Genomic DNA, 26,004 nt, shown 5'->3' with positions numbered 1-26,004 from the left:
CGCAAATGCTTTACACAACGCCCGTTTTTCCGCAGCAGAACGCTCCTGTCCTTTCTTTTCTGTCCCTTTTTGTGAGAGGCCCGGGAAGTACTGCTGCTGCTGCTGCACGAGCTCTTTAACTTTGGGCAAATGGCATCCACCATCTGTCCGTGTGTACGCGTGGGTGTGTGTGTGTGTGTGTGTGCCCTGCGTCACGTGCACCATATGCGCTTCCCATGAGGAAAGTACGATAAATATAAATTATACTTTCTCTAATAACTTCAATAAATTCCAACCCTTTTGTTTCTGGCCGACTGAGGGTGAGTGAAAGGTGTGCGGCAGATATGATGGTAGAACGCACCTCCCTCCTCCTTCAGCAATATGCCGTCAAAAGGGGCGGGAAATCATGCGGTTCGCATCTAATAGTTGAACCCACCTGGCCGGAGGGCCGCATTGCAAAGCCCGACGCGCGCTCGCTCTGCACATGGCACCAAATCACTTCCAGCCAGTGACAGCCCAGCCTGCTTGTGTGGCATTGTGCATCTTGCCACACAGTAACCCACCCCCACCCCCCCCGCTCGTGCGTCGTGACCCGCTACCTCCACTAGCAGGGTTGGAATCGTCCTGCTGCTTCAGGTAACTCACCGCGCAAGTTACGATTTACATTCGCCCCTGGACTTGGCGAGAATGCGGAAGAGAATTATGAATATTGACGTTGGAATTTATGGCACCCTATCGCAATGAAGGAGAAGTTTCCAGTCAACCATTTCCTTCGATGCACTTGCTACCCCGCCATCAGCTCCCTCCTTGCACCGTTTACCACGACACAGTGGTAATAATGGCCTTGCCAAGACGATGGGCGCTAGGCTGGTGTGGCCCATAAGGGACCTCTGTGGGGCAGTGGATCTTTCTTCCACAGCATCGGTGTGTGTGTGAGTGTGTCGCAAAGATCCATCAGTAAAGGATGTGTGTACGGACGGTACGCGAGACTGTCACATATGCACACCGGCGACACAGCGAAGCGAGCTGCAGGCAAGCGCTCTCACACACGCTCTTGCACGCCATAAATTCACGCAGCTGCACACACGCGCGCTTGGCAAGTTTCGGTAGCCGAGAAACTCCACCAACCAACCAGAGGCAGGGCAGAAGATTGTACGATAATTTATTGTAATAACTTTAACAATTAATAACTTGATATGTGCAATTTACCTAATAGAAAATGGCCACTTGAGAGAAAGAGACATAGAGAGTGCGCGCGGGGCACACACACACACACACACACACACACACACACACACACACACACACACACATCTGATTGTGCATTGCTTCGTGAAGGTTGTGGGAGTCGGTGGCAGGACTCACTGAAGAAAAGGAGTGGCTGAGCAAACTACTTTTCGAACAAATAATTCCTCTCTCGGGGACGAGTTCTTAAGAAGATAACTTTAATTGTGCGAGCATTCAAGTGTGTAAGTGTGTTCTTTACTTTGCTTGTAGGAGCAGTTTCCTGTGTTATGATGTAAATTTGGTAAGCATTTACCGAAGGGCACGGTAAGATGTTACATCTTTAGAAAGGTCCAATAAACAGGTGTCTTTCTCAGTTAATGTTAGCCTGTTTTCGTTTGAATGCACAAGAACGCATTTTTTAAAACAATCCAATGCAAATTAAGTGACCTAATAAAGAGTGCCTTGTTTTATAATAAACATTTGCTAACAAACTCTTCATGTCTTGATCTCATACTATGCCAATGGAAGGTTTAAATGTACGATTTACAATGTTTTCCAAGTGGCTTTCGACTGTGCACATCGTTACAGGGTTTTCCAAGTCATTTTCTAATGTGCACATAATTATTCACCGCATCTAATATGTTTTTCAACAGCTGTCAAATGGTTTATTTGTTTAAAAATGAAATTTCAGTTTCATCACAGGATTTTCAACCCATAACAAGGAAATGTCAAAGTGTTGGTGGAGAAATTAAAAATTATTGTGTTGGAAATGAAATGTCAGATTGATGTGGATTAACATCTTGTACGCGGTGAATAACATTGTTTACATTCGAAAGTGATTTAGAAAATCTTGTATTCACATCATACAAGCTGTTTTTTGACAGCTGTAAAATGGTGTATTTGTGTCATAATGAAATTTCGGTTCTTACACATCACAAATAATTGTTTAACTCAATCCAGCTTGAGTCGTGTTGAAAATCATGTGGAAGAACTGAAATATTATTGTGATGCAAATACTTTTTTGACAGCAGTTGATCTCGCATCTCTCAAGCAATGAAAAATGTTGTAGACATTAGAAATTGACTGGGAAAACCTTGTAATGCATAATTTATTTTAAAAAATAAAATAAACTTGCTTGAAATAACTACATTTCCCTTTAAATGTGTTTTCAATTGCTACCCGCATCTAAACCAATTCAAAAAACCAAAAACAAATAAAGTTGTTAGATAACATTAAGAACTAATGTTAGTTAGCGCAAGAATATGTTGTTGTTTCCACTAAAGCCTGTGAGTGTATGAAATAAATTATGGATGTACTATAAAATCCATAGTTTAGTTGATTCAGGAAAGATCCATAGACGAAAGGGGGAAGTGTTTTTTCCCTTATCTTGCAGCAAGAAAGATTCAGTTATTTTCGGTAATTTACTTACTCACTGGATATAAGCTTTAATAAGATAAGCAGCTCCCTTCGCTGCTAACCTAATCAAACATGCGAAAAGTACATTCTTAATCACATTCACTCATATTTGCGAATCACGAGTGTGTGTATTTCCCCACTCCATTGCTTGCACAGGGGAATGATTAGTTGGTTAAGATAAATACCATTAACTATCCTCTCGGGAGGCGGTAACGTCTCAACATGACTCACACATACACTATTCCTATCCCTCCGCGTTGGCTTTCGCTATCACAACACAGGAAAACAACAAAGCGGAGTAAAAGCAGCTCTCCTCATTGTTTCCTTTCTCCATCTTTCCCGGTTGGCGGCTAAAACGTGCCCTTTTAATCATACGCGTCCAGCCGGGGGAAGATTCAATAAAAATCACAGTAAATCTATTAGTCAAACAGGACGCGCCGACGGGGCGGATCACAGGAGGAGGGTTAGTCCGGCACCACTGGAAAACTAGTGGATCAATTTACAAACCGTCCTTCGCTTTGCCGAAGACGAATTTCTCCCCCCGGGGCGCACGCATCGCGTCGTCTCGTTTCTTTTGTCGCTCATGCTCATAATTCTTTTACGTCCACCGCACACACCCATCCCCGCCGGGGATGATTTTGCTTTGATTTTCCTTTCAAGTTCGGTGGGGCGGATGCGTGGCAGCCAGTGGCCAGAGATCCATTAAACCAATAATCATAAAAATCAGAATGAAGCTAATAACTGTCACTAACACTGGAGGAAGACTGGTGGAGGAGTTTCTCCCCCACCCGACCCAGTGGGGCAGTTCTTTTGCGTGGGTAAGAGAAAACCGATTCGAAGAAAGGACGAAGAAATGCCTGCAGGCAAAGTGGAAGAGTGATACTTGTTTCCGTTTTCCTCTGCATCAGCTTTTCTTTCCGCATTCCCAGCGTAGATCGTAGCAATAGGAACACATCCTGGTACAAGATACAAGAGGTTTGTCCGGGTGTAAAGGGATCGGTGGCTGTGATTTTCTCTTTCTCCTTCGAATGATTGTTGTCATAATCATCAAAGGAAAGCTAAATGGATAAAGGGAAACCAGCGGGCGAAGAACGAAGCCGCCCTAAAAGCGCCAACAAGTCGCACACGAGAGGCAGTCAAGAAGTCGCAGCAAACGAGTGAGGGAGTGATTGATGTGTGATGCGCAATGGCGCGCAAAGTCGATCCAGGTCCAACGCTCTAGCCCGGATGTTTGTGTCCCCGTTGCAATGCAAGCAGCGCATATCGTTGGGCAGGAGAAGCAAATGAAGGAACGTGGGTAGCATCATTGCTTCGATTTCAAGCTCTTTGTCTTGCTTTCCTTCGGATATTTGAGAACGATGACATCGTCAAGCTTACAACTAGTAAATGAATGGGAACAGTGGAAGGCTTAGTTTAACATTATTGTGAAAAGTTCAGCAGATCCCACGAATATTATGTTCGATTAACATTGTTATGAAGTTTTTGTTCGTTAATGGAATGAAGTTCTTGTAAGTTATGAATGTCAAAAGCTAGGATATTATTAGAACCAGGAAGATTTAAATTGAAGGAATTCAGTTGAATATCACTCTCTGAAAACCATATAGAGAAAAAAACTTTTCCTACGCAGCCATAAACATTCCATACGAAATAAGAAATTAGATATTCCTCTTATAATGATAATAATAATAAAACACACACATACTCATAAAAATAGCCTCAATAATTTTCCCAAACTGTTTCATTTCGGCAATCTATTCCCTTGCCGATTCCTTTGGGCAAACTTCAATTGTAGCTAGCTCGGAACCAATAAAACTTTCTGATAGTTGCTCTGCGAAATGCAATCAGTGTGCCCCCGCACGGTGTGCTTCACACAACCAATCAATAAAGCTCCGGGGCCAAGCACATGCACACGGCGATCGACACATTGGGCTGCGATGAGCCCTCCCGCCGGTTCCCTCCTCCAGCGAAAAACTAATAAAAAATACCGCCGCTCAAATTTATTTCCATCATTTATCAGATTGTTTATATATTTCCCAACGTGTCTTCGGTGGTTATTGTGGCCACCGCTTCCCAATCGAGCGTAGAAGAGTCTAGGCACCGTGAAGTGATCTTTTTGTGCCTGGAAAACAGTTGCTCCTGCGGTGCACCGACGCAGTACCGAGTACTTTTGGGCGGACGTAAACGTCGGTCCCAGCAGCATATGGGAGAGGTAGTACGTGAGAAGCACACAGGTGCCGCAACGGTTAGAGGTGAATTGTTGCACCCCGTTGGCTAGATCGTTGGCCAGAGAAGTCGTCGTTTTCCAAGGTGTGTGTGTGTCTGACCACTCGCCCTCAACAGGCAGATCGAGCGAAAGTTATCTTTCTTTCTGATACTGTGGTACGATTATTACATACGATAAATCACGGCGCGTCCCAGTTTCTGGAGCCTTGGTCGGGCAGTTTTCAGCACATGCTGAGCATACCGTCGTTTTTTTCAACGAATTGGTCCGATTTGTTCCGTTTTGGTTTTACTTGATGAACTGAAACGTACTTTAATTCACATTTCTATTCAAAACTGTTGCTCTAATTTGTTCATCTTTCGTGGATAAAAACGCTTGGTGAAATGGTTTGAATTCGTAACTATTTTTTTCATGCCGATCGCTAGAGTTGCTGAACGAACGAACGCTTCCAGCTCGAACAGGGTTGAGCAATTCCTTTTACAAAGTTCATGTTTTATTCAACAGCCTGTGCAACAATGACGATGGAAATTTTTGTGAACAAAGTTTCTGAAAATAGCTACACAGCTCCATTACTGTAATCAAGGTAAGGTTACGTTCGTCACAAATGGTACCGCTTTTTTGTGTGTGTGTTCGATTCCCAAAGCGCTGAACAACAACAAATGGTAAAGTAACAACAGCAAACAAACAAAAAAAAGGGAAGAAACCCACAAACGGTAACCCTCGAAGCAAACATGAAACAGCACTAATGGATTAATTCGTTTCCCAATTATTTCGATCGCAAAAGCTGCTATTACGCTTTCGACCGTACTTTGCACGACAAACATTCGGCTGGACGCACACTCACTTACACACCCGCATCGCCGCGGGAACTGTTGTATTGATCGCTACGAACGTTGTTTGGAAGCTTCAGCTTCATGGGGTTAGCCCAAGCCAAGCCCCTCCAATGTGTGAAAGTTCGCAACACAACAAACGCAACCCGGGTCGGGTGAGCCAGGTCCGTCATCAGAACGGACAAGTTTTGCCAATCCTTCAAATATGCTGTTCAGTCGTCGTGGTTATGGAGTTTGACGGTTTTATTTCTCCTACGGTAAAGGTACGCCTAATAGAGTGGGAAATGAGGGAAAGTTGCTCGCAGGGTGGGGCTTAAGTTTGGCCGAGGTCCGACAGAAACGGTTGGATGAATGTAAATTATTTTCGATCAGGAAAACCAACAATATCGTACGTTATTTGTAGCTAAATAATGATGCTGTATAATGTTAACAATATTGCACCTATTTGTTTTATTTATATTTACTTTACTGAAATCTTTAAAAACTTCACGATGAACACAATTCATAGAATAGTGCAGTTAAATTTCAACAAAAAAACACCAATCTTGCCAATAGAGTCTAGTTCATGTTCCACTAAATTCAAATTGATCCCTCTACTTGACGCCTTTTTTAAAATATTCAACCAAAATACAAACATTGGCAAAGCTTCTCTTATTATTATTAACATTGGCAATTAATCTCTTAATCAACATAGGAGGCTTCCGAGTAAGCAGCGTTTTTTCAAATATTATTTTAAAAGGCCTTCCTCAGTATCTAAACATAATGTGACTAATGTTCATAGATGAACTTTTTTTACGTGTTTGCAGTGAGAGATACCAGAGAAATGTTGTTCTGTATCACAATTTGCAACACTGAAACGTAAAATAACTAAAATAAAGCGAAACGGTTTTTATGAACAGAATATTCGTTTTAAATTGTTGCATTCGAACACGTATCTGAAGCTGCATACGTATATAAAAAAAAATAATTCCAACATATTCACACAGCTATTGCCGATCGTCATGCTACACACAATCAGTGCAGTTCCGAGTACAGAAGCTCATGTAAATTCTCAAACATAGTAAATCCTCTGACCGCACACACACACTCATACACACAAACATCGTCGTCATCTGTGTCCTGCAATGTTCGCGCAAGTGTGTTATGGATTGGATAAAAAATCACTCTTGCAAATTCAACATTGATCCACTTTTTGGTGCGATTTATGCACACCTCGCGCGGCCAGCAAAACGAAGCAGCGCCAGTATGCAACGACAAACCATGGCGAAAAAACAACAACAACAAAAAACGGCAAAATGTAAACACAGCAACTCATATCTGCGAATTGGTTGAGTTATTGCTTCCGGAAATTGGAAACTCGGTGCGGCTACTGCTGCCGTAAATACACACATACGACGACGCAGGGGGGGGACACGACAACTGCATGCATCAACTGTTTATGATGGTTATTAAACTTTTCCCGCTGATGTGTGTTTGTCGCTTCCAGTCGACGCTGGTACAGTTAACAAGTGGCGAGTAACGTAGCACACTGTAGCCAGCTGTCTTGCCTAACACATTTTTGTCGGAATTTTGAGATTATTTATCATGCTAAAAAGTGAAGGAACGTTTTGCACAGAAGAATAAAAAACGAGAAATATTTCACAGCTGCGAGAACATTATGGCATCGAAATATGGAATTCGCGTGTCACTGCCAACGCTCCAGGAATTGGTGTACAATTTCGAGGAGGAAAATTGTTTGCCCGAGTGAAGTTCTTGTTCCATATTTAATAAGTGGCTGGATTTTTCCAGCATATCGAATGCGGAACAAATCCGCGCTCGAAAGTCAGGTGGATATTTTAATACGCTTCTGATCACATTTCACGAGAGAAAAAAAAAGACGTGAAGTGTGAACACCGCCTGCAATAGACGGGGTGTGTTCCACATGTGTGGAACCGATAATGGGAAGCAAAACGACCCAAGTTTTGAAGTTTGCGCACCAGAACTGCACAATTCTTAACAAGCTCAATTCAAAAATTGTTAAGAGCTGAGGGCAGCAGTTTCACGCAGGATAGGAATTTTTACACACACACGCGCGAGTATGGAGCAACACTGATTGTAATCGACAGGAGGAAACATTTCAGGATTCTGTCTTCAAGGGAACGAAACCGCACACCACTCACCCTGTTGCCGCCCTGCACATACACACCCACACACACATTTTTGACAGCTTCGATGGTTGGAAAGTGTTTGTTAGAAAATTTGCCACCCGAGAGCAGAGCGCGCTTACGCCAATTTGTGTGAAACTTTTTGACATGTTCAGCCCACCGAGGCGGTGTGAGTGGCTTTCATTGTTTTTTCCGCTTTGCACCCGTGAAGAGTGGCAAACTTTTCAGGACACGCAACAACAACATAATACGCATCATCATCATCATCATCATCAACAGAAACAGTAGCGGACGGGCACGGCGAAATGAAGTTGTGCTGTGCTGCAAGTTTAGCGAGCGGAAAATGGCGAATGCAGCAGGCACAGGCACGTGGCATACCAGGAAGTAGTTTGGGCCGTTGTGGGGGATGTGCCCTCGGAAAAACTGCTCCTGACGGATGCCAGAAGTATCAACATCATAATTTGCTGCCTCCGAAAACTATTTACAGGAGGAAGCAGGATGGGGTTGACTATGACTAGAGCAACTTTGCTTGCAGCACAGTTTTTGTAGCAGCACGTTTTTTGTTACTATTATAAATTTTTCTCATAGTTCCACTGTTGTGTTTTATACAAGAAAGAAAACAGAAGAAAATGGAAGTATTTTTTTTGTTATAAACCACGGGCAGGTTCATGTGCTTTTTATCGATCCTGCAGTCTTCCAATAGATTATAGGAAAATGCATAGCAACGAACAATAGAAACAATACTCCTTCCTCGCCACATTCACGACCAGTCGAGTTTTTACTACTTCGCCGGAAAATTGCCACAATTTTCCATTCGCTGTACACTTAATTAAACACGCAAACGCAGCATTAGCACATCGTAATGGTAATGTTGAAAAAAGAAAGGGAGCAGACCGAAAGTAAACTACCGGTCTTGTTTTCCACCTTCCAAGGCCAATAATATTATAAGATATTGCATTCCCCATCCTACCACCCTTTTGCCTGCTGTCTGCTGACGATTCCGTTTTTCCAGTGTCTGGGAAATGCAAAGCTGTTGCACTCGGGAAGGGGTGAGTGACCCACCACCTAGGTCATGAAGTGTTTACCGATACGCTCGGTTCGTAGTGGCGGGAAAGTTGTAGCGGCTTAATGTCTTTTTAAAAGTATGATATTAAGGAAACCTTTGCCTTAACACTGTGCCTCGTTCTAAACACGAATATGATTGTGTGTATGTGTGTTTATTAAAGGAAAAATATAGGAGGAAGTAACGGAATACGATCATTACTTCATTTCCTATCATTACATCGACTGGACCGAGGCTCGTGTGCGCTTGTTTAGAATGAATAATGAGCTATGAATTTTTTAAATTAGGTTTACGAGACAATCGAATGGTTCTAGATTGCGCGTAACTATTCGAATTTCATAATTTAGATAAATTATCGAGTTCACAAAATATAACTATTATGTGAAAAAAGTTTTATCTTTGTAATTTAAATTCTGTCAAAGTTTTTCTTACAATGCGAAACAATGCCTTGCAATGTCCTCCAATAACCAGTCTATCAATACACGTTCCACTGTCAATTATGCACAAAAAAGGCAACCGACGTAAAGCGAAACGTACGTCTCGTGCATCGTTCCCCTGCATGACAAGGGGGGTTCGCCTTTTTATTCGCCCGGTGATCGAGAGTAATGCACTTGAGGAGTACGTGCATCAATTTTCCAAACGCGCTCTGGTCCATCGGTACCGTAGTGCCACACATTTTCTTGACATGAGACCTGTCTCCAGTGTGCATGCATAAGTGCAAGGGAAAATAAGATCGATCGAACGCTTTTCCCTGAAACCGCGGGGGGGAGAAATCGATTGAAAGACAATCTCCCGCCTTTTGCTGGAAGGTGATTCAGCTGGGGGAAAAAATAGAAGGATTGTTATCACAGCAGCAAATCCCTCGAGTTAAACAATCCGGATCGCAGCTGTGTCAAAGATGTTCCCGCTGGAAAACGTATGGCGTCGTGCTGGCTGACTCTGAATGGCAAAAGTCAATCATAAGCTATCGGAAAAGTGCACGTCACACATATGCTCGATTGCAAAAAAAAGGAGAAGATTACGGTTACAAAGCGAGTAAAAAAATGACCTAAGATTAAGAAGGTCGCTCCCACGGTTTTATCTTACATCGGGTGAAACGTAACCATGAATAGCCAAACCTTCTCCCGTAAGCCAAAAAAAAAAAACTCCATGCTGCACACATCCTACACGAACAAACACGTCTTCGGGTGGCATCCACACAATCGGCGGACTATCACATTGTACGTCAAATCGTTTGCGTTTCAAGGAGAGTGCCGTCAAACGTCAATTTCGGCTTCGAGATTTACCGATGGGATTTATCCGTTCTTCTCGGGATGAATCATACCATTCCGACGACCATGGGGAGCACCGATGGGATAAAAAGGAACGAATTGCTGGATGTTTTTTGTTTTTTCTTCTAGCATTGCATTGATTCGTTCGGTTGAAACTTAAAACAAACAGGCTGCAGAGTAAACCGATTCCCGAGCAACCGTCCCCTCGGACAAAGGATGATGATGAGGATGATGGTTAGCTCACTGCTCCACTGCTTATGATTGCAGCCAAGATGCTCAAAAGCTAGGGGAAATTTGTAATATCACATGTTGTTTCACGTCCACGGCGAAGCGGATCGAAACAGCTATCCCTGAAATACTAGAACAAACGGCGAATCGATGAACGGAAAACTGAAAATCACTAAGGTGACGTTCGGCGTAGCATCAGTCAAGGGTGGCGCATCCGAAGCGTTCTTTAGAAGCAAACTTGAGCTAGACTCGAGGAGTCACGAACTCGCCGTGACCTTACCGCCCCCACACAGGGCCGGTTTATAAATCTTCCCACCCGTTCGGCTTTGTTGCGCACGGAGTGCTTCAGCGCTCATGGAACTGGGCACGATTAAGGATAAAAAGGGTGGCTGGCTGTTCGGGAAGATTATGCAAATGCAGCAGTGACATTTGCGATGGCCCCACAGAGACAGATCCGAGCCGGGCAGACAATCGATTAAGGCTTTGCATCTGGCTCGCCCGCTTGCAAGGACCGCGCGAGCCGCACCGAGCGGACAAAGACGAAGACGTTTGCTTCTCTACACAGAGACAGGCGTGCCCACCGTTCGCTTCGTATCTTTCAAATTCCTTAACAATATTGCTTCTACTTTGCGTTTTTGCTCCACCGTAAGGGTTTGTTTTAGCGAAAGAGCACGTTCCGTCAAACGAGAGTCCGGACTGGGAGGGACATTTATTGAAATGGTTGTTTTTTTTGTGTATTCTGAAGTGAACCTTCGAAATGCTTTACAGAGACAGTAATTATTACGATTCATTGCGCACAGTAACTGAGTGGCACGGCAGACGAAAAGAATGGCCACCGGCACCGGGTTGTTACTGTCTTAGCGTGGTAAGATTTTTATCGTCTTGCAGTTAAGTGACAGGTGCTAGAGTCGGTAGTCTGCTCAAGTGAGGGGAGTGAGCCGTCTGAAGTGTTGCCATAGAATTCGTTCGTCCTTGAATTCTGGATTTTTGAAGGTTTCTGGCGAGAGCAGAACGAGAGATTTGTACGATAATTTAACAGCTTTGATTTTAAAGAGTTGTTGCCTTCGGCTTTCGGCCACTTGTCCAAAATACGAGAGGTGAAGTGGCTATTGCGTTTCGCCTTTGACATCAAAATACATATAAAAAAGAAGATTTTTGTTCTAAGCATTTCAAATTAACTCCTATCTTATCGTGAATTGCATTATTTGGGTTTAAAATGCTTGCTTTTAAAAACAATTGCATAACTTAAGGCGTTTTATGTTATGTCTTGTCATACTGGACCAAAAGATTTGAATCATTCACACATTTAGGGATTCTTCACAGATACTTCAGAAGTCTCCTGGTAAACAATTAACGAGTATGAAGAATGTTATCGAAAATGATGAATCGTATGTTAACATTCAATAACTGTTCCGCAACTTCTATTGCGGTTCTACTGCCATCGCTAATGAAGCAGAAACTTTACAAAATTAATCTTCCCTTTCGCTTAATTAATCAAAACAATTCAAGAAACCGTACATCACCAACAAAAAAAGCAATCATTTTCATGTGAGCGCCCAATTTCTCATACCATTTCCGCAGGGGGAGGGAGAGAATTTTGTGGTCAGATGCTTCTCGGAATCTATTGTGCCCTGAGTTCAAAATATCAAAAACACACGGCCTTCCTTCATTAGACAGCCGCTAACACGCTACCGTAAGCACTTCACCGACAGTCGTTCGAATGGCTGTGCCAACGATGCGCAAATTAGTTCGTAAATTGTACGGAATTGAGCAGCAAAACTTTTCGGCACGATGGGTATGTATGGGTTCACCCACAAGACACAGGGCCGCTTAATTTTATTGCCTGTTTTGTTTTGCCAACCGCCGTTGCCTAACAAAATGGACCACCTCGCAATAGGCAAACCATCTTTCATAAACCTCTTGAGCTGAAGTATTTGCTGTGTGCGGTGATGTTCTTTTATCTTTTACCGATTTTATCTGCTTGGGACGAGCTGTTTTCCTCATGTGAGGACGTGCGTACGAAAACCACTTAGAGGAGAGAATAAATTGAAAAATTTCATAATTAACTTCTTGCCGTCATGGCTGCCGTAGCTAATCGGCTTGCAGCACAGATGAGAGAGGAGTTTGGCAAGAATCCACACATAGAGACGTACACACACACATGTACAACCAAACACACGATACGGAGCAATAGGCAAGTTTATCAAAGATTTTTTTGTGCCGGCACAATGCGTTGGCCCCTGTGGCATCGCCCACAGGAGTTGGATGATGTGCCGAAGCCAAAATTAGGCTTCCACTCTTTATTTGTTTGAAGCATTTTGCAAATTTTGCTGCAAAATTAACAATACCTGGAAGCGATGCGCCGTCCTCTAATTTGACTTCCTATGACGCATATGATTTTCCCACAGTGCGCTCCTAATATGCAGGCACGCTTGGTTGATAATTGTAGAGATGCCGGCACGCGGAGTTTCATCATAAGCTCGTTCACTGGAACAATTTCGAGCTTGGCCGCGATAAGATGGTTAAAAGGTTTTTGCGAGTTCAAAAAGATTCTCAACAAGTTATTCCTTTTTTTATGGTCCCCGCAAAGGGTAGGCGACTTTTCTTTGTTTTACGAACAGTAACATAGATCCTGCAAGTGTGTGTGTGTGAGGGGTAAAGCTCTGGGAGACGCTAGGCTACATACAGGTGCGGGAATTTTCTTCCCCTGACTAGGCTCGACCGGAGCCTTCTGCACATGCCTTGGGGCGCCGCCTTTCGTCGGCACGCAACGCGAAAGATCACACAATAAAGTACAAACAAAATTACCACTCGTGCTGTGTAGCAGCTTTACCCACTTTGTCCCCGCACCTCTCCACCATAGCCTCTAGTTGATGTACTCTCGTTGGAACGTATCGGAAGTGAATCGCCTTAGCGTGGAGTGTATTTAGCTGTCACACGAGTGCTCTGCTTGTTTTGAACGTTGCAATATTCCAACCAACGCCACCGCGCCTCTTTGCGCAATGGGAGATAGAGAGAGATTCCTACTCCCTCCGCTGGCCACGTACTGCTTAACACAAGAGGAGGAAGGCCCTTACACGTTTACCCCTTACATTTGGTTGGCAGAATTCTTGCGGATGGGAAAATGTAATTTATCGCAGCGCAAATTGATGGCTTAAGGGTAGGTAGAGAGCGCGAAGAAACGCCAGCCTGTACGGTGCACGATACCGTAGGTGAAGTGCTAAGGAGGTTCGTGAATCCTTACGTAATCATGAAATTACTTTATAAGCTCTTTTTCTTTACACATCGAGACGTTGGCCTCGCCTCGGCTCGGTGCGAAGTCTTGGGTCTGGGACAGATCGAGCACGTAAAAGATACAGCGTCGCGAGTAAGTGCGGCGCGAGAAGCGAAATGTGTTGTTCTAATGCCAGTTTATGGAATTTTGAGGCAATTTTCTGGCGTATCAAACCATCAGAGATGAATGTTGGCTAGATTTTATCTTTTATTTAAGCACAGCGAAATCCCTTCCATTTGCTCGTATCATTTTGTTGGAGAGGGGCCTTTTTTTCGTTCACCAGATTCTTAGAATCCAATGAAACAGTGTCATCCCAAAATATACTGAAGAATTCATATTTATACTGCTTTTTTAGGTCCATTCGTATACTAGATACAGAAGAATAATATCTCAAACTTACTGTAAGCTCTTTTAGTGGTCGAAATAATTATTGTGAATCTATATAAACGCTGTTCGCATTTGTTGGGAAATTATTGACCGAAAATAATGAATACGAACTGTAGTCTTAGCTTCACCTCTACAATGACTAATTTCGCTGATGTTGTTTGACTATTTACGGTCGTTTGTGCAGTTTCAACGATATCAAAGTGGCAAACATTTACCCCGCAGTTGATTGCCGCTAAGCAAATCCTTCATTTCCTTTAACTGTACCAAATGGGGCACAGTCCGCTCGGAAAAGCTCGTTGGAGTGGACACTACATGTGGCATGAACGTGGCATGAAACTGAATGCCGAACGACACTGCTCCACCACGGTGTGTCCTTTGTGTACCCATTTAGGTCGATCATTTGACGGTTTACGGTTGTTCAACTGCGTATGTGTGCTGTGTACACGGTTCCCCTGCTGATCGTGTGCATAATTTCCAGCTACTTTAGTAGCACCACTTGAAATGGCATGTCGACCCTTTGGGTTCGGTGTGTCGCTCCTCACCAAAATGGGGTATCCAAATGGTCGATAATAGGTATACATAGAGGAAGGGGACATCCAACGTGATGTAAATGATTTTAATTGGATTGGATTGCTGATAAGCACTGCCGCTGCGTGTCGTACAGTGATGATTGTTTTGGGAGCGATATGTTTGCTGGTTTTTTTCCCCCTCTCGATTGCAGTCAAATACGAGCTGAGTAATGGGATTTTAAATAATTACTTTAGTTGCAGCTGTTGCACAGGCGATAAGTAAAAAAAACTGCTGTTAGGAAATGATTTGTTCTTTTTTTTGGTAGCGCTTAGTACACGGGGTTGAATAACAGTGTTAAAGTGTTTTAAGCCACATATTATAAAAAGAACTAGTTATTGACCTGTTCCCTTTCACCTGTTGAAACGTTATCTTTGTTTTTAAGTATTTGATTTTATAGTTTCATTCGACGAATTTCATTACACACACGTCTAGAATCTAGTTCTATAAGCTCAAGGATAAAATGTGCACCGAACATGTTGTTTGTATAAATCCATCCAATTTAAAAGTCATACTCCTGCTGAGTCTACGCTAGTAAACACCTCGGCACGTGAAGGCGTAAACGTTGGCCTTGGATTCCTCGCTTGCAGTAACACGTCAACAAACAATAACACTGCAGCATAAACATTAAGAACAGCTACCTTCGCTTCCTTAACCTAGTAAATCCAGAATATTGTTACTTAGGTCACGAAACACTCAACCAAACAACACGCTTACTTGACACATGATAGCGTGAACAATTGTCGTGTTGCATTTTGTTAGCTTTTACAAGGCTTGAGTAGGGAGGTAGCACAATAGGGTGTTATTGAAAACGCACATCATCTTCAAGTTATGGTCCGTCGTTCTTATCCGTTGCTTCATTCAATGATTAATGTTTTACTCACCACTGATTCCTTTCAACGTGTCGGTTATTGTGTTTGTTTAACGATAAAAAAAAATCTAATTGATTTGATTACTAACAGGCGTTATCTTTCCCGCGAAAAGGCCAAACGACAAAACAAATAACTCGATCGAGCAGTTTGATCGACCACACTTACGGTACCACCGTTGGCACTTGGTTGGTTTTCTGAACCCATTTCCGGTAGTAACAAATACCACCGGAAGCCCGTTCACACGAACGCATTTTGTCAGTCATCTGGGAGGGAATATTGAGGGGGAAACGCGACAATATAAAAGAACACCATCATCGTTTGATCATTGCTCGGGGGAGCTGTGTTTGATGGAAACAGAGCAAAGTTTCACTCTATTCCCACACACCTAACGGAAACCGTATTGGTTCTGTAGCGCCCACAAGAATTTCATATGTCTTTTGTTTTGTTTTTTTTTTAACATAAAATACTTCCAAACACTCGCGACGCACTCCAAGGATGTTGGCGAACACTGGCAAACACTTTTTGAAAAACAATGCACGAATGAATGCTAGAAAGAAGAGTTGAGCACAAAAAAAGAACAGAGCATCAAGGGGGGTTTTTGCGGGCAATTTGTACATGAGTCAGCGAGATTTCCCACCACCGCGGCGCGGTCAGGAGAACTTTTCTTCAAAGCAAATTCTTGCCCATTGTTCTTGCTGTGGTGGTGGACGGTGCGGAAGCATCAGCATCACACAAACACGCAAGACGGAACGTATTGGGGAGGTTTTCTGTGCTTTCGGGTGTACACAAAATAGAAGAAAGCTCACCCCTTTTGTGGCCCACGCGGAGCAAAGATAAAACAAAATATGGGGGACAGCAAAAGGAAACGAAGCCACATATACTCAAAATGAGTTCTCGATTTCCTGGGCAAGACCTTGAAGAACCCACTCACGATCGACACAGCAGGGAGGTGGTAGTAGGCCCGCCGCCTCATGCATTCTTTGGTGGGTGAAAAATGTACTCGTTACGTTTTTTGCTTTCTCTCTTACTCTTATTCTAAATGTTTGCTTGCTCCAAAGCGAGTTGTGCTGGGGAAGAGGTAAAACTGAGAAAGCAACTCCAACAGGCGTGTGCGTGCGTGTCTAGAAAACTAAACCAATTTCCGCAGAAGAACGTACCGATTTGCACAAAAGTGCCGTGAAGCACCCCCAGCGCGACACACACACACACACACACACAAAGCACGTGAAAGGGATGTGAGTTTTCCGCTACCACGGAGGCATTTGTTATACTGACGTGTGGTGTTGTGTGTTTTAAGAGCCAATTGTGAGACAAGCAAGCGTGTATGTGCGTGTGTAGAATGATCGTGACCGTTTGGCAAGTGCGTGAGTGCGTTTTTTTTTGCTTTTTTCCGTGGGTAGGCTGGGCTCCCCCTTTTACCGTCAAAGTCATCGCGTTATCCGTACGTAATGATTCGGTTAGAACGCATCAAGAAACGAGAGTGAGAGAGAGGCTCACGCCGTAGACGAAATTCCTGGTGTCAACATATGCACACACACACACCTCTTGCGCGAGCGCCTATTTTCCCACCAGTCATGCTGGTAAATTGATTTTTACTCGTGTAACACGGTCGGCAAAATTTGAATTTTTACCAACCGGTTCACCAACGCTTCCCGCCGGTACGGTACGGCCCGAGAATGAGAAGCGAAAAATTGGCATCATTGGTATCGGAAAGGAATGTTGTAAGCAATATATAATATTGCCTCTCCAGCAAACAAGCCTACGTGTCCCGCGTGGAGAAATGGATGCGTGGAGCCGCCTAGCTACCTGTCTGCGGAACGGGACCAAAAACGTGCCTAGAAAACAAGCGCGAACAAATGTCAATTTGTGTGTGCATTTTTTTTTTGTTATTGTGAGCAGCATCAGCCAAAAGTTCGGCCGCGAAATCATCGGAAAACAGCACGTGGAAGAGCTTTGCCCAGTGTCAGCACGCTGTGGCCTCAAGAGCATCTATATGTAGACAGGGTGTGGTTTACCGCTCATCATAAACGTACATAACGTGCGCCTCCTTCATTCGTACAATGATGCAAAACTTTGAGTGCGCACACACACATAAGAGCAAGTGTTGAAAGCGATTATGATCACGTTCTGCAATCACCTTAATAATCATTGAAGCATAAATTTCAATCACCTAATGTGTGTCTGACCTTTTCTACGCCTAGGCGCTGTACTCTCCGGTATGAGCTTTGATATGATCCCCAGGAGAAACTGTGTGTCTGTGTGTGTGTTTGTGTCCGCGCGAGCGTGCTGAAATGTGTGTTTCTATTATGAATGTTGATTTGCATAGCACCGTAACTTGATTCCATTTCCCAAGGACAATGCTACTATGTCCCCTAAGTGCGGTACACGACGGATCCGCACCCGAACCGGATCAGAAGTGAAGAAAGCATATGGGGCTGTGTGCCTTGAGAGCAATATTTTAAAATTAATTTCCATATCGAAGCCATTGTCGATTGCAACAACTGTCTGCAGGCAATACGTTTTACTTGCTGCCGAGAGGGTTAAGCTGTTCCCTGGTGAGGATAAACGACGGCTGAGTGTTCGACAATCAAACCGTAATTGCATTGATTGTTTAATGAAAATCTTGAATTAATCCATTGCTTGTTGATTGAATTAGAAGCTTCGGATAGACGATGGGTTGAATCATTAGGAGCATGCTCTTATTGTGCTTTGCATTTGTTTGAGCCTGGAACAAATCAGTTTAAAGAGCTTCAGGATGAAGAAATGCTTACTGTTTTTTTTTATTATAACATGAGACATAGTTTCGATAAATTGTTCCAATTGTTTGGATTTTATTGGTCGATTAGAATAACATGTTGAATGTTGCACGAATTTTAATCTTTTAATTCACTTAAAATCCTATTCAGTCGCTTTTGATATGCTATTTCTGATAGTGTAAAATTGCGAACAAACCATTTGTATTTTGAATATTAAGTACAATATTCAACAAATACCTTAAATACGAAAAATCAAATTCTGTGTTGCTGATTTCCTTTACAACCACAAAACCAGACATACGAGCCTTTTTTTTGTACTTTCTCTATTCATGTCAACATGAAGTGTACCATGAGCATTTGTGCCCAAAGCAAGACACAGCAGCGAAACAAACCGAAACATAGAAAATACATTTCCGGAGCACGAGTTCTATTGACTACGCACTGCATTGAAAACAACACAAATTATGTTCGAAACAGGATACAAAACCATACACACAGCTAGATGCATCCGATGTATCCCACACATACAGTAATAACATTTCATTTGCATCATATGAACAGACACACATGCACGTCGCAATATGCAGAAGTACATTTCAATTTGTATGTTTTTTTTCTTTTTTTATGAGCAAAGTGCAACCTCAATATTGGGTGCGTTGTGGAATTGAGGTTAGTTTTTTTCATTTTATTTCGGGTTCTATGCAGCTTCATCCTCCTTTAATCTTAATTCACTCAAACATGGGATTTACATTTGTATCAAGCTACACGCTATTTTTTATTTAGAGTCTCCCCGTGAGCTACACTCTTTTTTTTAACGTCCTTTAAATGACGCATCCCTCCGCACACTCCTCTCCACCAACGTTCACTATAAATGTAATTTGTAATGGACCAAAATTTTAAAACATTTTGAAACCAACAACACGTCGTGCAGGACACTGACCGTTCCTCCCTTCACTTTTTCACTGCACCTTGTTGAAGTGGGAGAGATTCGTGGGGCAAGTTCCATTGACCTACATCCGATTTTGTTTATGGTTCCGTGAGCAAATGTGCAGCGTTGCGTCCATGCATATACGATGCAAATGCTGAAACACACACGTACCCAGGGCCCTACAGCAGCTTGCCAACCATTTCACTATCGGAGTGGAATAATTAAAATATTTTGCAAATTTGCATACCATACCAAACACAAATTTACAAACGCACTCACACACATTACCGGCACAACGCGGCGCACGATGGTTGCCGCCACAGTGGGTTTTTTTTTCCATTGCGCATACCCAAAAAAGGCGCAAAACCACTATCGTGGCGAGTAAATATAAATAGTGCCGCTTTACAATGGGCAGATGGGTGCAACGGGTTGGAAAAAGCGTGCGAGTCGTGAAACTTATGCGATTTTTATGTATCTTTACAGGAACTGTATGAGTACTCATTCTCCTTTGTATGAGTACTCATACTCTTTGTGCAAAAAAATCCAAGTTTTGGGACGGAAATGTTTTGTATGTTTAATGTTGTACAAAACATACCGCAACATTCACAGTGCAGCGAAGAGATTTTGTACATAGTTTTAACGTAACGGAGTCAAAAAAATTGTGATTATCAAAAATGGAGTGTTATCTTCGATGAAATTTAGTCTCTACTCATGTAATTCTAGAAGAAAATTATATTTTTATCCATTTTTATTTGCCTATGCTTGCGCCTTTCGTTTCAAATCGGAATAAAGGTGTGAACACTAAGAATAATTTTGGTGTCCCGAATTACTAAAGGATCAATACAACAGACAATCAAGTAAGTCTTTTAAAACAGCGAAACCAATAAATTTTTAACAAGTTTTGATGTTGGCTATCGATGCTCCTCGAACTATTTGGAACAGTACAGGCAAAAATCTGTTCCATGTTGAGGCCACCTTGTGCTACATAGTCGGTGAAATAGTTTTCGGGTCGATCCTTTTTGACCACATGGCTGTGTAGTATGGTAAATTGTTTAATGAAACAACACTGTCCCGATCAACCTACTACGGCAACGCAGCACAAAACATAGATTTGCTTTTAAAATCACCTTAAATTTGACATCCATTCACCAGATCCTTCCCCCTCCTTTGCACCAATAAAGCATGCAACATATTTCGGCTACAAAGTTTGATCTGTACTTTTTGGGGAGTGCTTTCAAGTTTGAACAATGATGTGGGTAGAAATTTCAGTACCACAGAAAGGGTAGAGAGCACCCGCAACCGCAAACCGTGTCTATTAACATGCATAAAAAATGTAGGATAAATCAGATTGTTCGAATAAACTAACTTCTGCCTCTCAGCTTATCCTCAGCTGCACGTGTGTAACCTTTTAAGACAACTGCAACATGCATGCAGATAGCCACATAGACGCGCACACACTGCTGGTTGAGTGATTAAAAATTTAAATCAAGTACGAATCATTGCACTTTAGCACTTGCATGTGTGCAGGAGGCCAACACCACCCGCCGGGTTGTTGATATAGAGAGTGGACGTGTCAAAGTTTTAATCAATTCATGCATCCGACCGACCGACTTTTCATCGAGTGTAAAGGAGCTTGTCGTCGGATGAATGGGCAGGGATAAAACGGTTTTAACAGGCGTAAGGGCTAGCTACCGTTAAAAACGATAATGAAACCAACCACAGAGAGTGGAAGCAAATAGAAATCATGAAGATGGGAGTGATTTCTTCCACATATAGCAACCACAAACGGGGAATACTACACTAGTTTGCTTCCCCTTTACAAAGATACTGCGTTTCTTACTACAGCGGAAGATGGAGACGGACACCATCCGAGGCAACAGTTATTAACGTCAATGAATTTTAATGAGACTTCCTCCGGTCCTGTAACCAAAACGGGGCCGTTACTCGACAGCAAGTAAATACCATCTCCTGCATTCCTTCGTTTGATGCGAAGCACACATTCAATCGAGGATGGAGTAGCTTTGTGCGAAGGAGTGCCGCATTCAGCAGTGGCCGGCAAAGATCCTTGACCACAATCATTGCTAGTACCACTTCAGCACGATACACACAACCGTTGAGTGGCCTGAAGAAGGGTGAATGATGCTACTTTGATGACCAGCAGCCCGCCAGCAGCCCCGTGCCGAAGTATTCCATTCGGTAAAGATGCTTCTGTCGTTCGGTATTATACTAATCCTAAGGATTTCGCTCGATTCAACATGTCCGGTAGACATTCTTGTCCCCGGAATCCTTTGAGACACACTGGTACACCGTGGCCCGTATTGGGAGGGCATCGGTTGTAAGGGCGACAACGGCTTGTGTATGACTGACGCATTTCTTATCTAACCCGGCGTGAATTATTTACGACATCGTGTAAGATATCGCCGTGTTTACAAGCCCTGCTATGAGGTGATGATGATGATGAGGCTAGTGATACAATGCGGCGGATGGTCATCGTGAATGAAGACATTTCGCAGCGTCATTGCAACGTCTCCGAAAACGATCCACAAAACCCCGTTGGGGGCAGGCCATTTCCAATGGGAGAGATGAAATTCGTGTACATGGTAAATGATGTTGCTGTGGGACATAAATGACATTATGAACATTGAAATAAGAAACATGATTTATTGTATGAATTTTTCAAATATATTCATAACTGGTTTCAGGTTGCACCCTCACAACACTGTTTGTAACTCTTCGAAATGATTTTAAACCTCACAAAAATGAAAGAAAATTGCGAAAAACATCTTCAAACAACGCAATCGACACGTCGAAGATCCCCCGCTCATTTCACTCCATAAAACAGGTTCAATTATGCTTCACGATATAAATCGATCTAGCATACCCGCTGTGCAAAGCGACGGAAGGCGTTATGGCGTTCTGAGAATTTTATCATGCCTTCCTTTTCTCTCCAACGGCAAATTTGTCGAGCAGCTCGTCGAGCTGCCCGTCCCTGGCTCCGCCTCATTCCCCTCGCCTGAGCGCGCTGCCGAAGGTTTGGATGTGTTGGTGTGTCAGACGGCCAATCGCTGTCAGCCATCGTCCGGGCTCTTTCCCTCCCTAGCGCTATCTCTTTCTCGCGTGTGGTCAATGCTCGCGAGCTGTTGTGGCGCCAAAAATGCCGTTAACAAACATTGCGGCGATGAAGTTGTACTTTCACAAATCAAACCAAAAAAGCGCAATAAGTTCAATTGCTGCAATGTAAAAATGACTAAGGAAACGCTAGCTCACGATGGAGGGTTTGCTGTGCAACGTGCAGAATCCTAATTCGCATTAACACGTTCATCCCGGCGCTGATTTTCATCAACTTTCCTTTCCACCAGCACCTAGAACGCAGGCTGGAAAGTTCACTGGCAGGCAGTGGGGCCTGCCATCGATCTGAACGTGTTAAGCATTAAGAATAACTATGTTACACTAAGCTTTTGCTTTCGTATGTTGTAGATTACACAGATATGCTGAGCCGTCTGCGCAAGGGTATGAGCGTGCGTGTGTGTGCAAAACTGTCGCCAAATGTGTTTTCTTCCGAAATGTTATGATCCATCGGTCAAAGAAAGGAAGGTGTTCATGAAAGGCGGAAAGACGAATTGAGGCCCCTGTCAATGGTAACTGATGACAGGGAGGAGGGGGTAGTGGCACACAGCTGTTGGGAGATTGAACAGTATACTTAAATTGCCGGCGGGAAGGGGGGTGGCCATGGGACCCCTACGATAATCGGTCACAGGCCCTAAAATTGTAGTCGCCATGGGGGGAGGGGAGGTGCAAATGGTTTTCTCCAGCCACGGAGCCCTAAAGACCATCTTTCCGGGGGCCCTTGTCGCTAATAATCTGTCCACTTGTAGACATACGGCATACTACAGACTAGAGATCTTCGGTGACCGCCTAGTCCGTTAGATCCACCGCTGGTTCATGACGGGTTTTTTTTTTACTGTGGATGTGCATCCTTCCCCTTGCCTGCTGCGTATGCATCGAACAGGAGACAGTGTGGCAGTATGCAAGTTGCACACTGGATAGAAGCGGGCCCGCGGCACCGCCATCATTACGCACATCTGCATGCTCGTCGTGGGTTCAAATCGCGTATGAACCGTCCGCCGTAGCAAGGGATTAGTCACCGGCTCCGGCTACGTGGTACTCAAGTCCTGAAAAGGCCGGCATGATCGCGTTGGCTATTACGCCAATAATAATAATAATAATAATAATAATAATAATAATAATAATAATAATAAAAAGAACTTAGCATAGCAGTCCACACCCGGGAAAGAGTTTGTCTTGACTTTGTTGCTGCCGGGCCACCGCTGTGACGAGACAAATACACGGAATGCACTCGACCAAAACATGAACCTACCGATCCGAACCCATTCCAAGGCATTGCCGGTCAACCGGGTTCATGATAACTACTCCAAACCAACAAGCCACCAGATTCTGGACGGACAGGTGCAGCACCATACGCGCACCGTAATAAACAAATCCAGAATCCTCTTTTGTATGGATTCAATTCAAAATGTTGTTTCCACTTGCGCCCGCTAGCTGAATTAGAAATAAATGTGCAATATATCACACTCACGTTTGCTTAGATCGTGTGTCTTTTTAATACCCCCAACAGCAGAGCCGATCGCAAAGATGCCAATGCCAATGGTTGTGTTGTCTCTCAGGTAGCGAGATCGAAAATGCATGGACTTTGTAGCCGCAGCGGATGAAAATGTACCCATCAGAATCAAATAGTTTTGGGGTTTCCAAACGCACACACACACACAAACACGCGCGCGCAAACTCACACACAAACATCCACGCGTAAACTCTCACACACACACAAACGCGCGCACGCGATAAGGCACCTACGAACGCGCGCACGCGAGAACGCACCTATGAAAGCGCGCACGCAAGCACGCACCCCCCACCAAACCCCCTCCCCTTCCGCTATCATCAGCTATCATATAGCGCATCCTCATCCCTAGCGCCGGGCGGGGTGGAGAATCGCGACATGATAGAGTGAACGATCACTTTCCCCGCGCTGTGTGTGTGTGTGTGTGTGTGTGTGTGTGTGTGTGTGTGTGTGTGTGTGTGACCCGAAAACTCGAGACAGATTTAGGCATATTTAAAAAAAATATTTTATTGCCACTTTACACTGTGCTACATAATGCTTAGAAGGTCGTTGAAGCATCAAACATGTTCAAATTAAAAAATATTAGATTAGTGTTAGCCGTTCTCCTACGCTTGTTTTAAATAGGCTTCTTCACCCTCAACTTGCAGGGGCATCGAATGGTCTCATCAGCAGCGGCACGAAATAAAATAAACCATCAATACACCGATAACACTTTGAATCCCAATCCAGCTTCTCCCACAGCGTCTCAAGGTCACACACAAATTAATAAATGCTAACACTCACCAATAACAATACACAACCGCAATGCACATATGAGTATCAACGCATACACCGCAACAGCCAATCAGCTGGCGGCGGAGAAGGCACGGGCTGAAGCGCAAGTAAGGCAAGGCAGGGCGAGGGAGGCAGAAGAAGCGGACGAAACAATGGGCGCCATTTTTTTAAATTTTATTGACCGTTTTTTTTGCTCCACCGCCATAAATAGTTCGTCCATTTCGCCAGCAGATGGCGCTAACCCTACTCGACCCAGCGCAGGAATCGCTGAAGAACAGCGCGGGGATCGGGCCAAAATCTGCGCTGGCCAGCGCAGATTTTGGTACATTTTCTGCGCTGGAAACTGCTCGAATTTGCGCAGCGGGTAGCAACGCAGAGCGCGGAATCGGTTTCAACCCAAGAAAAAAGTGATATTTTGTTTCCTTAAACTTGTCACAAATCGTTTATTTTCGTACACGTTCCTACCCGAACCAACGGACTGTAGCGAAAAACGGACGCGCAGCATAATTTATGTTCAATGTGATTAACTTTTGCTCGATAGGTACCCCTTCTTCCTCGCGGGCGCCTCGCGCATTTCGTGCCCTGAGCTGCTTATCGGGAAATAATTTTCAATTTAGTAGTTCATAAATTTGCTACCATCCCATCCCACTACCAGCCTTTCAAGAGCAGCAGCAGCAGAATAACACGCGTTCCATTAGTCTCAACCCCGAATCGCAACCAACCAACCAACCGACCGGGTCCTTCCGTCCCTGCACCATCGTACCGGGGTACGTCACTGTTCATTTAGTATGGCACGATTTATGCGATAAGTTTGAGTAGTCTTCCGCAATAAGCTCCCCCCCCTTTTGCTCCGAAAAAAGCCACAAAACTTCCGCCTATTTTGCGGAGAGAGAGCGAAATGTGCGGTTGGACTTTGGACACGGAGGGTGGCTGGTTTGTAACACAAATTGTTCGATACAATTTTTGGGGGCGAAAAACAAAAATCAGACCCCACATAACACATGCTTCAAAAGTCAGAAGCGATCTGACGTACTGGCGTTAAATGATTTTCATGGGCAAAGTTTCATGCCAATACAGAGCAGCTTCGAGTTCGTGTTCGAGGCGATGGCTCTATTCATCCCGATCCCGGGTGCCATCATAAACCGGGCCACCAGAGAACCATCGAAATGACTGCTTTTCCGGGCCAGCAGCAGCGCACAAATGAATATCTGCAAACTTGATCCATACCGGCGACTCTTTATCGATTGAGTTTGTTCCCTTCTGCAAGCATCCTGTGCAGGCTGGCCGGCTCTTTTGCTTAAAACGTCCCCTTTGCTAGTGTTTTCAGAATTTTGCATTCATCTACATAAAACTTAACGACCAGATTAAATAAAGTGAGGTACCCACCCCGAGCCAAACGAGAGGGTGATATGCCATCTTTTTAAGGGCGGA

The 26,004-nt window shown here is 43.8% G+C and overlaps 1 protein-coding gene across 7 annotated transcripts in view; it reads right to left on the bottom strand.

Annotated features, from left to right (window-relative positions):
- Positions 1-26,004, bottom strand: part of LOC121594855 (semaphorin-2A-like) — a 303,073-nt gene that overhangs the window by 53,108 nt on the left and 223,961 nt on the right. The gene's annotated exons all lie outside the window — the stretch shown is intronic.

Source organism: Anopheles merus, chromosome 2L, assembly GCF_017562075.2.
Source record: "Anopheles merus strain MAF chromosome 2L, AmerM5.1, whole genome shotgun sequence".
NCBI lineage: Eukaryota > Metazoa > Arthropoda > Insecta > Diptera > Culicidae > Anopheles > Anopheles merus.
This window is presented reverse-complemented; position numbering and strand designations above follow the sequence as displayed.